Below are 10,009 nucleotides of genomic sequence, written 5' to 3' on the forward strand. Positions count from 1 at the left end.
TCAATTGTTCCAAGTGCCATCTCTCCCCTTAAGAAAGAAAAGCAAACATTTTCCTCAGAAATCAACATGCCTTAATTATCCTCTGCAGCCAAAGTTACATTTTATTTCAGAGATGGGAAAGATGTAGCTGAGATGCTTACGAATCAAGCTCAGAACCAAGAAAGTGCTTCTGTGCCTCCTGGACCCCCCTGCCACTACTCCCTACCTTGACGCAGCTATCACAATCCATTCAGTCTTTCTTCCCCCACTCTTCTGTTTTCTTTCTAGCTTTCCCTCCCATCTATTTTCTTTTTTTTTTTTTCCCCTGTATTTGACTGGGTTTGCATAGCTTTAACTCCTACTGCTTGTTGCCCCCAATCCCTATAAAATGACACCTTGCTGAGTAAATCTACCCAGGGATGCACTAAAAAGAGAAGCCTGAACCGATGGGCTGCCCGTCGGACCTCACGCTGGGTAGTTCCCCTTCTTGCCGTTACTCCAAGGATAGAAGATGCTTTTGATACACGATAGGAGTCTCTATACAGTCATTCAAATACAGCAAACTAACTAAAAATAAGGCAGGAAAAGCAGCAGCACAGAATTTGGCTGGGTGATATGCATCGCTTTCTTCCAATGTACACGTGAGACATGGGCATATACACGCAGGTACGCACGTGTGCCTGGGTGTGAAGATCTGAGCTTCTGTAGCTTTTTCCTCTTCTTTTTATGCACTCTCTAGCGGTAGCCGTCTGCTGCTCCATCCTTCCTCCAGAGCCATACAAGGGAAGCAGCACCTGAGCTTTCGGAAAGCGGTGGAAGCCATTTGTGATTTTGACAAGGCAGATCATTTTACCCTCGAAAGCCACGCAGTCTCTCCCAAGACAGATGTCATTAATAAACCTCAAACCATTGCTTAATCTGCCTCCTTGCTGTAATGAGTTTTGATAAAATCTCAAATGAAGGAAGAGTTGTCAGGAAAGCATACAGTGACCCCAACCCCGTGTCAGGTGGTAGGGTGTACTGGCAGGCTGGTTTGCCTGTGATCTATCACTGTATGTCACTACCTCATCTTGATGCGGTGCTGTTTTGCTTTAACAGGAGGAAACGTCTCGCTCTTCTGCTGCCTGCTGTGTGAGTGTGCACTGCCAGATACGCTCATCTGAACACACATTTACAGCGTTGACTTGGGGATAGACTGCTGCTGAGTTTAATTAAAATACGTAATTTACCCGCGCCCCAGGTTTATGCGAACAAACCATAAAAGTTATTGCTCTCAAACCTGCAGACAAACCAATCGGACAACGGTAACCAAAGTATCAGTAGCTGCTCAACCCAGAAATGGCAAATAAGGGGTTTCAAAGATTCACGTTTCTGCGATACACGCCTTTCTGCAGCTGACAGAAATCCAGCCTGTGACCGCACGGGGGGCAACCCACCCCACCCCGAGACAGATCTCAGGAGGATGCTCCATAAGGAGCACTCACAGCTACGCATAACGCGCTGAAACGGAACGCGACGGGGGCTCCCTAAACCACTGTTCTTGAAATGGGCGACCGACACGCTCACTAGCCACAGCGCTGCGGGGGCGGCAGCCGCCCTGCAAGGCAGCTGCACTCCAAGCATCTCTCTCATCCACGAGCTGGAACGATCGTATTGAACCCACCCCCCCCCCGTTCCCCTGCCAGAGTGCTATTTTGGTATTAATAGCTTGCCACTTCACTTGCAGGCTGACAAGTCTATGTGGAAATGTTGGTAGGCTCTGCTGCTCGCTTTGACAGTTGCTCAGCTTACCAACAGATGGAGCATGTTAATCAGTTTTTAAAGTACATACTGAAAGTCTGGGCTAATTTAAGTTCTGTATTCAAATGTTTGCAAAAAAATACAAACTTGTAATACATGCAAAAAAAAAAAAAAGCTTCATTCTGCTGCAGTTGGAAGGAAATGGTACCTGAGAATATTTAATGATATACTTTTAAAATCACTAATTTTCTGCAATGCTGAACAGATTATTAAATCAGCAGGTTCCTTTACGCAGCATTCATTATTCTATACCTAATTATATATAAAAAAATTAACTCTACAGCGCTATTTCCACTATTTAAAAAGAGGAAAAAGTCTGGAGTGAGTCAGAGCAACACCCCAGCCAAGACACACAAAACGCAGTCCCAAAAGGCAACTCAGCCTAGGAATATTTTCTTCAGGCTCATCTTATTAACAGAAGAATAATTCAAGCGAACGGATAGAGCTCCAGCTCTTTGGCTGCAGCAGGGTCTGGCATGCTGCAGTCAGAGCTGATGGAAACGAAGGTCAGCCTCACCCAGGCGGCTCGGGGGGTGGCTCTCCAGTACCCCCAGCATCCGCTGCCTCCTCCTGCTGCCCCGCTGCCGGACGGCCATCTCTTCCCCAGGCTCAGAACCCCAAATCTCATTTTCTGATGGGCTTCACTGAACTCACTTTCATAAAAATCCTTGCAATCTTCCTGGCCACAGCGGCCACCTGCATTCTCTAAAATGGCCTTAATTGCCCTGCTCAGCCTCCCCCCGCACCCACCCACATCCTCCCCCTTGGGAGCTCCATTTAAGCCATTCCAGACCTGGGTATCATCTGCTCTGCTGGGTCTATGCCCCGTGCACACCTTAGATCTCGTCTCTAGCTCTGCCACTAGACAATGTCCAACTATTGTCTCTCACAGAGTGCCTTCTTCCTTAGCTTTGCGTCAAACTACGCACAGAAAATAAGCAAATATATCTAAACTTATTTAAAATGTTATCTAAACATTTAAAATGTTTAAACATTTGTTTAAGTTAGATATGTTATCTAAATGTTTATCTCGGTGTTATCTAAACATTTAGAAACTTGCTTCAGATTCTGAAGGGATCAAAATACTTGACTAGAACAACAGCTCAGACTTTTGTGTCGGTTTAAATGATAAAAATGTCGTGGCAGTAACAATACGAACGCTAGTTCTAAAAATACCACGTGTGGGGCTCTTAAGATTTCCAACTCCACAGTAGAATTACAAAAAAAGGGAAATAAATACCCAGTTATCCCTTTGCAAAGTAAAATGCCTGGAGGGAAAAAGAAAATAAAATGTTTATTGTGCATTTCATCAGTGAACCCATCCTACTTAGTGGAACCACCCGAAGAGAGAGCTGTGCCGGGGCTGCGAGTGCTGTGGGAGACGACGATGGGGGAGCAGCCTCGGAGCAGCTCGCCGCAGGCACTCGGGAGCCAGCGTGCAGCGCCTGGGAAGTCAGCAAGCCCGCCAGTAAACCTCCCCGCCTACCTTCATCACCATGCGTGCCCTACACCCATACAAGACCCAAATGTGTTTGCCCCCTCCACTCGTCTAGCCTGAGAGCATCCCGAAGCACCGCAGCTCCCAGTTACGCTTTTTACCGCCGTAGGCGTCTCTGCAGCGCACGTCCGTTTCCCAGCGCAGCATGCCCTCAGCTCACAGGGGCTCCTGCACGCAAAGTATTTTAAAATGTTTTCTGCTCACCACAGTACTGCTTAATAGACCGGGAGAGAGGCTGCATTTTTCAGGTTATTAGCATTCAGGCCTTGATTATGAAACACAGGGCAGGCAAATACATTGTTGGAGGCAGTAAGAGCACATAGATCAAACCAGCAGGTCCTTAGCTTATGAGGTTACTTTGAATAATTTCTTCGCTTGTAAGGGCTCACAGGCTGCAGCTTGTACTCCTCTGCAGTTACCGCTCAGTTCTAACCATTCCTCCTTGGAAAACGTTAACACCTTCCAGAACAACTGTAATTTTATATTATCAAATCTCTCCACATTTTTATAACGTCCTAGTAATGCTAACAGAAAATTAATTCAATTAAATGAATTCATTTTTCCTCTCTGTGACTTACAAAAAAAATCCCCATAAATACTGTCTGCATTGCTTTTTCTTGATTATCTTAATGAATATGCTGTAAGTTTGGTATTTTATTACTATTCTTTTGTTCAATAACACTTGTATATATTAATATTATCAGCAGCAGACACGTGGCCTGCAGAAGCTCAGCAAATGGCAACCCTTGTCTGAAGAGCGGCTCCAGGGTAAGTTCTGACTCTCCAGCGCTTCCCTCCGCAGCTCCCCTCTCCCCCCCGGACTGCACAGCCTGGCAAGGAAAGGCTGTTCCAAACCGTACGTTTGGATTGCTGCAGCACTTATCGAGAGCCACGCTGGCCACTGCAGGAGCCCCATCGAGGACGCTGCATTTCGGTGCTCAGCCTCCCCCCGCACCCACCCACATCCTCCCCCTTGGGAGCTCCATTTAAGCCATTCCAGACCTGGGTATCATCTGCTCTGCTGGGTCTATGCCCCGTGCACACCTTAGATCTCGTCTCTAGCTCTGCCACTAGACAATGTCCAACTATTGTCTCTCACAGAGTGCCTTCTTCCTTAGCTTTGAGTCAAACTACGCACAGAAAATAAGCAAATATATCTAAACTTATTTAAAATGTTATCTAAACATTTAATAAAATGTTTCATTTGTTTAAGTTAGATATGTTATCTAAATGTTTATCTCGGTGTTATCTAAACATTTAGAAACTTGCTTCAGATTCTGAAGGGATCAAAATACTTGACTAGAACAACAGCTCAGACTTTTGTGTCGGTTTAAATGATAAAAATGTCGTGGCAGTAACAATACGAACGCTAGTTCTAAAAATACCACGTGTGGGGCTCTTAAGATTTCCAACTCCACAGTAGAATTACAAAAAAAGGGAAATAAATACCCAGTTATCCCTTTGCAAAGTAAAATGCCTGGAGGGAAAAAGAAAATAAAATGTTTATTGTGCATTTCATCAGTGAACCCATCCTACTTAGTGGAACCACCCGAAGAGAGAGCTGTGCCGGGGCTGCGAGTGCTGTGGGAGACGACGATGGGGGAGCAGCCTCGGAGCAGCTCGCCGCAGGCACTCGGGAGCCAGCGTGCAGCGCCTGGGAAGTCAGCAAGCCCGCCAGTAAACCTCCCCGCCTACCTTCATCACCATGCGTGCCCTACACCCATACAAGACCCAAATGTGTTTGCCCCCTCCACTCGTCTAGCCTGAGAGCATCCCGAAGCACCACAGCTCCCAGTTACGCTTTTTACCGCCGTAGGCGTCTCTGCAGCGCACGTCCGTTTCCCAGCGCAGCATGCCCTCAGCTCACAGGGGCTCCTGCACGCAAAGTATTTTAAAATGTTTTCTGCTCACCACAGTACTGCTTAATAGACCGGGAGAGAGGCTGCATTTTTCAGGTTATTAGCATTCAGGCCTTGATTATGAAACACAGGGCAGGCAAATACATTGTTGGAGGCAGTAAGAGCACATAGATCAAACCAGCAGGTCCTTAGCTTATGAGGTTACTTTGAATAATTTCTTCGCTTGTAAGGGCTCACAGGCTGCAGCTTGTACTCCTCTGCAGTTACCGCTCAGTTCTAACCATTCCTCCTTGGAAAACGTTAACACCTTCCAGAACAACTGTAATTTTATATTATCAAATCTCTCCACATTTTTATAACGTCCTAGTAATGCTAACAGAAAATTAATTCAATTAAATGAATTCATTTTTCCTCTCTGTGACTTACAAAAAAAATCCCCATAAATACTGTCTGCATTGCTTTTTCTTGATTATCTTAATGAATATGCTGTAAGTTTGGTATTTTATTACTATTCTTTTGTTCAATAACACTTGTATATATTAATATTATCAGCAGCAGACACGTGGCCTGCAGAAGCTCAGCAAATGGCAACCCTTGTCTGAAGAGCGGCTCCAGGGTAAGTTCTGACCCTCCAGCCCTTCCCTCTGCAGCTCCCCTCCCCCCCCCCGACTGCACAGCCTGGCAAGGAAAGGCTGTTCCAAACCGTACGTTTGGATTGCTGCAGCACTTATCGAGAGCCACGCTGGCCACTGCAGGAGCCCCATCGAGGACGCTGCATTTCGGCACCTCGTTACGCGATGGCCAGTCATCGCCAATGCTCTTTACACTTCGTTGTTTCTTCCAGACTCTACACTCCCCAGAACACCCCATTTATCCCCAAGAGGACCATGTCCCCGGGGTGCTTTCCACAGCTTTACGCTTCGGCTCTGAGCACCCGGAAATACGTTCCTGTAGGAAAGGGAAAGGCCACACAACGTCACGTGGAAGGTCCATCCACTCTCCGAGGAGCGAGGAGCAAACGCTTAGGAGCAGAAGCACGCAGTGATCCTTTGCCTCCCGCACCCTCCAAGTGGGTTAGGTCAGGAACAGAGTTTGAATCTCAACCCTGTGTTTAGCAGTCCTTGAGGAACTGCTGCTTGACCGATTTACGTAACACCTTTTTAAATTCATTCGTATTTTTGACCTCCACAAGCCAGCGGTGGTGATGCACAATTAATTGTGCAGTGTGTGGAAAATGTATGTATGTCCTTCTCTTTAATCCTGCTGCCTGGTAATTTCACCCAGTGCCTGTTAGTTGTAATGGCAAAAGAAACACGAAATAATCTTTCCTATTTATCTTCTCCATACCATTCCTCATTTTAAATATCATTATTACAGTCCTTCTCCCTGTCCTCCTTTCCAAACTCCCCTGCTATCTCCTCAAATAAAAGCCATTCAACACCTTGGCTCACCCCACACCTTGGATCACCCCTCATCTCGTAACCTTTTTATACCCTTGTGATCGGAACCACCGTGTTCATGATGCAGAAGGGCTGTGAAAATTCATACACTGACAGTATCGTCCGTTTTATTCCTCATTTATATCTTGCCAATTCCCAGCATTTACTTCATGTTCCCTGCCTCCTTTTTTTAACACCCATGAGGATAAAGGAGACGTTACCAGAGTGAGCTAAGAGCCCACTGCGTATGTGGCGTTGCGACCGTTTTCTTTCTCCTGTATGCATTACTTGACATTTATCAAAATTTAATTCATCTGCTGTTCTATTTACTCAGTTACCTGGTGTCATGCAACTCAGTAACCCTTTCTAGTCAGCTTCACTTTTGATTAGTGTGAAAAATGACATATAGCGCCCACAAATTACATCGCCTTGCTATTTTCTTTTTCCTTAGATGAGTTATGAGTACGTAGCAAAAGACATGTCACAAACTGTCACCAGTGAACAAGCTACTTGCCCCATTCCTCCTAGCTTTTATCTAGCTGCTAATCCACGATCTTACCTTATAGCTGAATAGTTTCAAGAACCTTTGGCAAGGGACCTGAGGAAAACTTTCTTAAAAATTCAAGCGCTTTGTGACGATCAAATCAACCACAAGCATTTGCTTTTTGACTCCCTCAGAAACATCTGGCAAGATCTGGAGAACTGACCTTCCTCTGAAAGAGCTGTGCTGACTCCAAATATGCCACGTGCATCTGGTGATCGACGCTTTCTGGTACCCATGGCTTGGATCAACCCGCCTGGTCAGGCTTCTCTTCTGTAGGTCTTCAGGTCATTCCTGGAGATCGGTTAAACCAGCATCCTGGCCACCTAGCTGGAACCACTGCTAGTAGCTAAGTAATGTCACATCCCAGCTCCTTTTAAGCCTTCTATTCTGGTCCTGAATATCTCATTGGTCACTTCAAAGCTTAAACCCCACTGACATTTCCAGTTCCTCCGATGTATGCCCACGCCAAGACAAGGCTCTGCCCTGAGGAGAATCTTCTGCAGTGAACAGAAATGCGGCATCTTTTCTGCTACAGCCTTATTTCTCCCTGAGCACTTCTTGTTACGCTTTTGACGAAGCTGGTAAGATGGCAGGTGATCAGATATTAATTCTAATGAACACAAACATTTTTCTACGCCTTCAGCAAGTTTCTCTTTGAGATCGTTCTGGTTGCCACACAGTAGTTCTACATTTGATAGATCGCCTTTTCTATTTTCTTTGTTCGGACACAACTTCTCTTTCCTAGGAAGGCGTTTTTTAACGTCAGATAGCCTCTCCCACTCTGTTAAAGGCCACCATTATTTCTGAGATCTTCTTGAGTGTTTTGACAAGTGACCTGCCCCTGGGCTGCATTTCTAATACTTGTGTCTTGAAGCAACCTCCACATTACAACCCCTTAAACACTATTCTTTTGACAGACCTCCTTGTTTTGCATGGCTCCCCTTTCCAAAGTTAAATGTTGCTGTTGCATACTTTGATTTCTTTTATTTCTACAAGAACGCTAAATTTGAATACCTTATGGCTACTCTGACAGGGCAGCTCTTCAACAGCAAGGTCTGGGAGCACATAAGGTTTTGATACAATCCCGAACAAATTTTCTTCTTTGCATCCTTCAATTTCTCCAAGATAGGCATGGTGTTTAAAACTCTGCTCTTGTGCTTGCATTGTGTTTCACGATGACAACTATGCAACAGACAATGGCTTGGTGATGAGGTCAAGAGCCAAAGAAGCCAAGAGGCACCATTCTGAAGGACTAGCCACGATGCTGGTCAGAGGTTGAGCTGAAGATGCCAAGAGGTGCGTTATTCCAACACGCAACTTCAGAGAACGGTCAGAAGCTCTGGAAGAGGGAGCAGGAATACAGCTGTTCCAACCAGGAGAAGAATAGACCAGGTCTGGATACAGGGCCTGAAATGAAATGGCAAATTAATCGGAAAAATAAAACTGCTTGGTATTGCCTCACCTCCCAGATACGCAAAGGCAACCCCAAAAACCCCTGCAGGGGCCGGTTCTTAGCCAGGCTCACACAGCCCCGGGGAGGGAGGCTGCTCGCTGCCAGCTACGGAGCTGGGAGCTCGCACAAAGTAACAGGAACGGCTTCAACGGGAGAGGGGGAAATATCACCGGGCACTACCTGAAGGGAGAGTTCTGAGCAGGCTCTAGAGGTTGGTAAGAAATCGACGTGTGTGAAATCCAGGTATAGTTCTGAGCTCAAATTTGCTACATTTATACTGTATTTACATTACTTAGACAAACATTTCCTTTCTCAGTGTTCAGGTTTGCAGAGTAGCAGTATCCGGAAACAAAAAGCTTAACAGAGCAGACTTAAAATCCTGTAACTATCTAGCTTCACAGTGAAGTAAATTGTGCATCACCAGATTTAGAACGTGAATCTACACCGCCATCTGCAGAAAGCAGATTGGCAAATTAATTGGCTACCACTATAGCAGCAATTAGAAGTGCCAAAATGCAAATATTGGGATGCAAGTATGGTACAGAAGCAGGTGGGACAGAGAAACGGATATATATACCGTGACACTATTATCACAGCTGACAGATTCTACACAACCTATGCTGTATCTTGGGAAAGGAATGCGTTTTATACTTCATTCCTTCAATGCCGTTCCTTTCCCTCCTTTTAGGAGGAAAACTGATCCCTTCCTGTTTCTCCCACATCCTCTCCACACCATTTTGCAACTCGGAGGTTCGGTGACGGGATCATGCACATGCTGTAGCTCAGGAGCTCACCCCACGCCCTTTCTCCCACCCAAGGTGCTTGGCCACAGGAGCGCAGAATTATCACTTCAATCCTATCACAGGAAAAAGGAAAAAAAAAAGCCTCCGGGGCAGGAAACCCCTGTGCTCCTGGCTCTGTTACGATGCCTCTCCTCGCAGGCAAGGGAGCGGCTGTGGCCTGCGCTGGGAGCCAGCCCTGCACCTCAGCCCTGGCTCCCCTTCCCCCTGCGAGACGGATGTGCCATAGCGACAGGCGAGACTGACGCCTCGTGAGGCAATCCCATTACGAGCAAAGGCTTTACCTGAGTATTTATTACAAAACAACTATTTTCTTCCTGCAATTCCAAGACATGCTGTATTTCCTCAGGAAACACCTTTCGGGAGAAGCGCTCCGCAGCCTCCTCTGCTGCTTCCCCCTCAGCCGCCCGTTATTTGGGCCCAGCCTGCAGCCGCCGGGGGGTGTGGGTGTGGGGGTGTGTGGGGGTGTGTGTGTGTGGGGTGTGTGTGTGTGTGTGTGTGTGTGTGGGGCAGACAGGGGCTTTTCTTCCGTGGGAAAGGTGGTGCAGATCTCGACTCGCGGGACATGGACGAGGTCAAGCGCTTTTGCCAGCGCCGTTTGCCAGAGGCGACGAGCCGGGAGCGGTCCGCGGGGGGT

At 46.6% G+C, this 10,009-nt stretch overlaps 1 long non-coding RNA gene across 3 annotated transcripts; it reads right to left on the reverse strand.

Moving 5' to 3' along the window:
- Positions 1–282: 282 nt before the first annotated feature.
- On the reverse strand, positions 283–9,775 carry LOC118451862. Of its 3 annotated transcripts, none has more exons than XR_004841438.1 (3): positions 9,657–9,775; positions 7,283–8,526; positions 283–773 (listed from the first exon to the last, which is right to left on the reverse strand). It is a non-coding gene; the product is annotated as an uncharacterized LOC118451862 (long non-coding RNA). The 3 variants fall into 3 exon arrangements; XR_004841436.1 differs by lacking the exon at positions 283–773 and adding an exon at positions 5,079–5,152; XR_004841437.1 differs by lacking the exon at positions 283–773 and having other exon boundaries at positions 7,016–8,526.
- Between the last annotated feature and the right edge of the window lie 234 nt (positions 9,776–10,009).

Source organism: Egretta garzetta, unplaced genomic scaffold (genome assembly GCF_000687185.1).
Source record: "Egretta garzetta isolate BGI_Z169 unplaced genomic scaffold, ASM68718v1 scaffold862, whole genome shotgun sequence".
Taxonomy (NCBI): domain Eukaryota; kingdom Metazoa; phylum Chordata; class Aves; order Pelecaniformes; family Ardeidae; genus Egretta; species Egretta garzetta.